The sequence below is a fragment of the Bidens hawaiensis genome, unplaced genomic scaffold (assembly GCF_021521415.1).
Source record: "Bidens hawaiensis isolate Kalapana, Puna unplaced genomic scaffold, B.hawaiensis_p1.1 tig00008877_1, whole genome shotgun sequence".
Taxonomy (NCBI): domain Eukaryota; kingdom Viridiplantae; phylum Streptophyta; class Magnoliopsida; order Asterales; family Asteraceae; genus Bidens; species Bidens hawaiensis.
Genome location: NW_027491642.1, coordinates 497,429 through 505,609, shown reverse-complemented (window position 1 = coordinate 505,609; position 8,181 = coordinate 497,429). Strand labels below are relative to the sequence as shown.

Genomic DNA, 8,181 nt, shown 5'->3' with positions numbered 1-8,181 from the left:
CTTTTCAGTTAGACTTAAATGATATGGTTGATATAACACATCACCTTTGGGCAGAAGCGATACACCAAAAATTCATTCAAGTTAAGCATTTTATGTTTTGTAAAAATTTATAGCATTTAAGTGTTTACAAAACATTTAATTAGTTAATAGCAAAAGAATGTTTAGGGGTAAGGATTTTAAGTTTCCGGTAAAACCTTAGTTCTCGAGAATTTTAGGTTCCTGTGAATGGTCAGTTTTCGGCTTTTAGCAGGTTTTTGGTATAGCTCGTAAATAGTTAGAATCCCATAAACTAATTTGAAAACCCGTAAATTTAATTAACCCATAAACAATAAATAATGCGTAAACAAAACCGTGTTTCATACCAGAATAAGGGTTGACCAACTAATTATTTTGGGATATTATTATGTTAATTAATTACAAAAATAATATATAAATAAAAGTGTTTTAGAATATCTAGAATATAGTTTGTAGTTATAACTTATTATGCAAATCTTGAGAGTAAAGTTACATGATGTTAGGTAACAAAATTAATATCGGAGAGCCAAACACCAAATTAGTAGGATTTCATAAAAATAAATTAAAATTCAATTATTATTTTGTTTTTAATGACATTATTACGATATAAGTTTTTTTATGCTTATGATCCATCATCAAAAGTAACAGACCCAATTTGAGAAAATTGATTTGTTTAATAAAACTTATATGCATGAATTTAATCTCACGGATAAAAAAATAAATACATAAATAAATAATGGTAATGTCCCTGAAAATCAATTCAGTTTTCAAATTCATGATCTTCATCGAGTATGGGAAAAACAAAAGAACTGATTAATCAACATCACTCTGATGCCACATGTTGATCAGTTTTTCATGTCAGTAATAAAAAAACATGATAAATATTAAACCTATGAACCTGTTATAGCAGAGAGAGTAGTAACCGCAACAGGGTATGATGTAGTCGACATGTTTGTCATCTTGATCGAGTTCTCCTTTAGGATGTATAGTTAATGATAGTGTTATGGTTCTTGAGAGGAACCCGGTTTTAGGAGAGAGGATGCACACAAAATTGTTATGTGTGTTTGATTAGGTTATGATATTAATATTTATCTCTCTCTATATATACACCCAAAGAGAAACCCTTTATTAGTTAGTAAGGGTAATATGGCCCATAAACAATTAACAAACTAAAATACTATAAGGTATAATTAATATTTTGATCTATTATAATATAAATGATTATAATGGCTATATATATATATATACTAGTTTTTAGCCCCCGTATTACGGGGGATTTTTTATAATTGTCATTTCTAATATATTGAATATATTTTTTTGGTTTTTAATTTAATTTATTATAGTAAAATTTGTGATATACTTGGATCTATTTTGATCCATTTATGTTTGATTATGATCTTTTATGTTCATTTTTGAATGAAACATTGAATGAATCATCTACTTAATATTTTATATATATGTTCGCTTGTGTTCATTTATATTTATTTAAGTTTGTTCACATATATCCATTTATGATCGTTTACCTTTGTTCAGTTATATCCGTTTATGTTCATGAATAATACATTTAGATATAAAATGAACAAACATAAACAAACACGAACATATATATTGGTGTACAAACATGTAATAGGCGAGGTTTAATATCATAATGCAATCTTTAGTCGTATAATATATTTTAAAACTAGTTTGAGGCCCGTGTATTACACGGGTAATTAATGAAAAATTTAAACTTTAACCATTAATTAAGTGAAATACTATGCAGAAAAATGATCATATATTGTTAATACAATTATAATTTATATTAAAATTACATAATTAAAATTACACAAATATATTTAAATGTGTAAAAAAGTATAAATCAAGTCATAAATATATATGTTTCTGAAGCATTTTGGTCTGAGTTATAGAAGAAATATTGAAAACTAAATATTGATCTTCTTATTGCTAAAACCCTTTATACTACACACACACAAAAAAGTCATATAAATAAATGACAGATAGTTCATATAGTAAATCGTTATACATATGAATTATAATTATAATATTCAATTTCAATGATTTAATGCTAAGCACCAAGATATGTATATATAATAAGTATTCTTCATGTTTGCAATATTTATACAAAATTTTTGGGGAAAATTAAGAAAATACACATTTTCATTTGTTCAAATGCATATGAGAAAATTTTAATACCAAATTTGAAACCAATCTTATATAAAAAGTTATATTAATGAATGAATCGGTTAGGCTTTATATTCAATTAAAATATTGAATTCATATATTAAAATAACTTAAAAGATAAATGACTATATATTGAAATTGTTTGAAAAAAATGTGAGAAGGGCTATGAGGTTGACAAGTGGCAAAAGTGGTAGTCTTTTATTACAAGAGATAGATTAGATTATTTTGAATATATTTAGTTCAAAATGATCATAGGTTGGAGCTTCACAAAAAAACGCAAAGATAAGCATAATATATGGTCTCATGATGCATAAAATATGCACTTTTATGACATCTTCCCATGATATGAAACTCAATCTCATCACTTTTCTTCTTATTACTAACAGATTTTAGAACACATCTTTTTGATCCACACCTTTGACCTCCTTTGACTATACATACTTTTCCTTCTTGCGTTGACTAAAACAAAACCATCCCAAACTTCTTTAATTGAATTCACATTGACATCTTCATTAGGTAACTCGGTTAAGTTTTTGGCATCTTTTGTTAAGGCGTTATTGCATTCGAAGGTTTGCTTGAAACCAAGTCATTAGTTGGAGTACGACATGAGTTAAACTCCTACAACTTCAAAGACACAATACGCGCAAGTTATTGTTAGACTAACGAATGTTACCAATAACCAAATATAACATTTATATTTAAGGTAGATAAATCATTTTGCTTAGGCCGCAGGGTACACTATAACCTCTCTTAACACTACCATAAGCATCACATCACTCATTTTTCTTTCTTTCACTTCACCTCATTCAAAGGAAATATGGCTTAATCCATTTAACTCCATCTCACTCCTATTAAATTTCAATTTAATATCTAACATTTAGTTTAATACATAGTGCTTACTGCCTTTTAACCCGTGAAGAGCATAATCCATGGCCCTTTTTAACAAATTTAACACAAGTGGGGAGTGTTTTAATACATATTTAACGTGCCATGCCATCCTAATTTATGTTGACCGTTACTGATAGGCCTTACCTTTACATTGCAGTAAACCATTCTTTATTTAAGATCATAATAGAATCCACTTCTAGAGATTCATATACATAGCTTGAAAGCCAATAGGTTCTGTTTACAGTAATAAAACACACACAAATCATCTTTTATTAATTTCAAACATAATTAAAATCATAAAACTTCACAGTTTTAAAAGAATACATTCATTCCAGGGGTGAGCAAAATATTTTTTTTTTCTGCGAGTTTAAGAAGCGATAACAACCATGACTTATGAAATCATTGTATAATCTATTTCCATAAAAAATAACAACCAAACACTAAAATATAAAACCAATACAAATGAGACTAATGAGAGGTGTGTTACGCGGGAGTTCTTCCATCTTTGGCTCCATCTCATTGTCATATCTTTTTTCACGTCCTGCACACTTAAATCATTACATCTATTTAAACCCAAAAAAAATAAAAAAATGAAATCATTGTATCAAGATACAATGTTAATTAATACTTAATACTATGAAAAGACTATCTTACTTTATCCATATTTAGGCAAGATGTTGCAGCTTTCTCATTCTTTCACTTATTCGTGTTTGCCTTACCTAAATAAAGCATCTGTGTTATTTCTTACGCCCATGCATTTGGCTTGTCCAAACCAATACCTACATTATTATTAAAGATAGAAACTTATCATTATATTTTATACTTTTCATATAAGACCATAAAAACAGAAAGGATTATTAAATGCAAAATACCTGAATTATCCTTTCTTGTATCAATACCAAATTGTTGGTGTCGTTTCTTTTTTTGTTTTGTTTTTGACAATTCTACATAATCAACAACCAATACGGCCTCGCAAATTTACAACAATTATCATCAGTGCCGACATACTGATCATCTGTATTATATTTTATCAAGTGATGGCAATTCATCATGTCTGGTAACATATTATTTTGTTTTTAGATATTGCACAAGACGAATCATTTATGATACTCACCAGACACATCCACATGCACAAAGAAACGGGCAGCAACAATAAGATAGCATAAGATTAACATTTGCTGCATAGAATTCAGGAAGCAGATGACTTTTAAGTGAGATATCTTTTTTGAAAACCTTGTAAGTTAAAATCATGATTAAATCATCAACCAGAAGACGTATAGCCGGCGTAGAGGTCACACTCAAATCCTGTAGATGCATGAAATGAGACATTTTTATTAACTAAATTAAAGTTTAGTAATAGAAACTATGTTATAGTTTAATATTAAAAAGAAATTAAATTACCTAATCAATTACACCTATGATCATTGTTCTTTTGCTCATAAGATCAGAATCTGCAAACAGATAATACAAAGAAATTTTGATGTTAAACAATTCTCCAAATCAACTAAATGTACACAATGTCACATATCTTAATTATATAAAAAAACAACAAATGTTCAAATTTGCCCTTACTTCAATGTTGGTCAGCCAATATGAACTTTCAGGATTCAAGTTACCATTCCCAAAGTTGTGTTAATCAAAAAGAATCACAGATTGTGATCTGAAAAATTAAAATTATTCAATTTTCAATATAAGACATCAAATTAAGGACCTGCTACCTACCATTATTTGTCAATTTCCAATATAAGCCTCACTTTAATTCAACCATTTGAACAGATGATGGCTGAAAATACATGTTCATATCATATATGATATAACCTAGCCCTAATTTTTAATTAAGCGATGTACAAACCTGCACTCCAAATTACAGAGATGTAGATACCTCTTATAGGATCCTCTCAGTCTATTGTTCGTTGTGAAGGTGGAAGAGCCAAAAGGTCGCTTGATTTGAGAACTACTAAACGCATCATCTCTCGTAATCGTTTCATATTTGCAACAACAAAATCATAGTTCGTTAAATCGACTGGTACAGAGAAAGGCAACGGCTGAGGCAGCCGGCAGATGAGTGATATGATAGAGAGGGCTTCAGTAGATGTTAAGAAGGTGTTATGACCCGGGAGGCAAAATGGGTCAAACCGGGCTAAATCAATGAGAGGTTTTCATTCTGAAATAAACCAATCTGATAGCTTTAGAGGGGGTGGGGAGCGACGTAAGAATGGCACGTAGGATTTTATGATAAACAATTATATATATATATATATATATGTATTAGGTTATAACCCGTGTACTACACGGGGCTAGGTACAAAAACTTTTAACTTAACACCATCAATTATGTTTATCGTATATTGACAAAAGAACACCATCAAATAACATGATCGAATAATACATAATTAAAGGCTAGAATATATGAATAAAAAGCATTTGATAAAGTGAAGGAAAAAAGTTGTCGTTAAATTGACCGCATGCTATTAATGTCATCTATAACATCCGAAAACAGTTTACAAGTATTTGGGATTATCACATACGCTATACTTTGTATCTTCATCGAATTAATATTGAAAAGCCAAATTTATATTAAGTCAAAATATAAGTGATTCTTTTTCTATCTATGCCCAAATTCATCGATATCTCTTCTTTTAGGCACATTTTAAATTAAGAAATTCTTGATGAGTATCCATGTATTTATTATCATTCTTGTTGTTTAACATCTATAATAAAGTGTAAGTGACAATTCAAATACATATTAATACATAAAAGGCACAATATATTCTAAAGTGTTATAAAATAGCATTCCATTTAAGCTGTTAACTTTCATGTGTTACAATAATAATTTAAAGTTAAAAAGATGAAAACTGAGTAATATTTGGTAGATCCGTGAATAATAAGTGGAAGGAAGTTATATTATTTGGCAAACATAACCCATGGATTCAAGATCTTTTCTTCAATACAAACCACATCCACTTAAGGCCTCAATTCTGACCTGAAGACAAACAAACATTATTCGCCCACAACCCACAATGTGTATTCAGTAAATAATACATCTGAAATCAATTTGTTCAAAAATCTACATTTTAATAAAAAAAAATCTACAACACTATAATAGCATTAATACAATGGCACAACAATTTAAGTTTTACTACAAATAGGACCTTGGAAATCCAATATGTGTCAAAAAAAATATTGATTTGGTCAAAATAGGTTTGGATCAATACATGCCAATTTAAAAAAAAAAGTGGCCAAAATCATCAAAAGGAAAAAAATAAAATTAAAAAAATAACTAACCTGAGAAGTAAATATCCAGTAAACCATGCTACAATCCTAACCACAAAAGATTTCATATATGAAACATTTACATGTTTTTGAACTGCAAATTGGCAACATGAAATGAGGTTAATAATGTTAGCAGAAGGTCAAGTATAAAACTTTCTTAGTTAATACACCGGCAACAATCAAGTATCATAAATACATGCTTACTAATCTTTAAAATCTTTTGAGGACAACCTTTATTTTGAAATTAAATTCACAACAATCATCAAAACCGCCTCAATATTCTCACATTCTGAAGAACACACATGACTACATGTAATTCATTCCAATGTTGCAATCACAGCTTCATTTTTATTTGTAACTTCTACTAAAAAATCTACAACTAAAAAATCTACAACGATATCGTCTCATTACAACGAAAACCAACCCAAACGGATAACCTGAACCGATGAACACCCCTAGTATATCAATCAATTAATATTAATATAAATGCATCAAACGGTTCCATATTACACTAATTTTAGAGTCCTAACTGCATGATTATTAGAACTGACTTGAACCATGTAATTCTAAATACATCAGCCAATATTAAATTATACCTTTTATGGACTTTAAGTAACCAATGTTTTAGCATAGGCCAACAACTTGAAGTATCACTAATTAATTTTGCATGTTTAATCGTCACTGAGATGATTGTTGCACAGTAGCTACAATAATACATTGCAATAACAAATCATTCATGAGCAAAAATGCATCAATCTTTCACAACAAAAACCAATACAAAACCTATCATTTTTAGTGCTTAAAAAATATGTTTTATTTGATTCTTAAGAAGCCAACATGTATGTATCTTTCCCAGCAAAAAATCGAAGATAACAAAAGAGCAAAATTCTCAAATTGCTAGCTTTCATATCATAAGAACAATTTTCTAATGGTTCATTTCCAAAGATAATTTTTAGATGGTCCATCTCAAATTCTCGATAAATTTATTCTCAACTATAATTTTTAGATGGTTCATCTCCAAATAGTTCATTCATCAAGCACCCAATCGAGCCTTACCAAACAAACAGTTTACCAAATCGAATATCATCAAACAATAAATTTCAGGTAACCTAATCAAGAAAACTAATTTAGAGTTGGAACATAACATACCTTTGAATACTGAAATTGACTGAGACACAAAGTATTGATAAGTGATATTGCTCCACAATCGAACAGTGCAACAGACAACAAAAACATAGAAGATGAATTTAGAACGATCATGAATTGTTCAGGTCAACCCAATTCAGCACATAGAGCAAGAAACAATCAAAAATAAAAAATAATCTAACAAAACCCTAACCAGACGAAACACAGATGAGGTAGATTGATGATTGTAGAACAGTTAGAAATGAAGGAGATTCCTTGAAGGAGGAACGACAGATCTGAAAACCCAATAACAAATGAAATAGATCAAAATATTTGGGTTTTAAATATAACCCCTTTCTTCTAATGTTGAAGACAACTGAATATGTAGATGATTAATACCTAATTTGTTGATGACGAATGCATGATTAAAGATCAGCGGCCGCCTCATTATGAAATCATTAGGGTTAGGATATTTATCAGAGCAATTGAGATTGAAGAAAGAGAGAGAATTAACAGATTTGGGATTATACTAATTAATTAAAATTAAAATTAACAATAAAAGAAGAAAATTACACGTGGACAAAAAATGAGTTTTGATGAAAAGTAAGAGGAGAATTTTGTGGAAAATCCACTCATTTATTAGTAAGAGAGATTTTATATATTTAATCTTACAGTATAATTTGAAAACAATTAAAATAAG

At 29.0% G+C, this 8,181-nt stretch overlaps 1 long non-coding RNA gene across 1 annotated transcript; it reads right to left on the bottom strand.

Annotated features, from left to right (window-relative positions):
• Positions 1-5,982: 5,982 nt before the first annotated feature.
• Positions 5,983-7,921, bottom strand: LOC143530259 (uncharacterized). Its single transcript, XR_013134824.1, has 3 exons — positions 7,696-7,921; positions 6,369-6,450; positions 5,983-6,066 (listed from the first exon to the last, which is right to left on the bottom strand). It is a non-coding gene; the product is annotated as an uncharacterized LOC143530259 (long non-coding RNA).
• Positions 7,922-8,181: the final 260 nt, after the last annotated feature.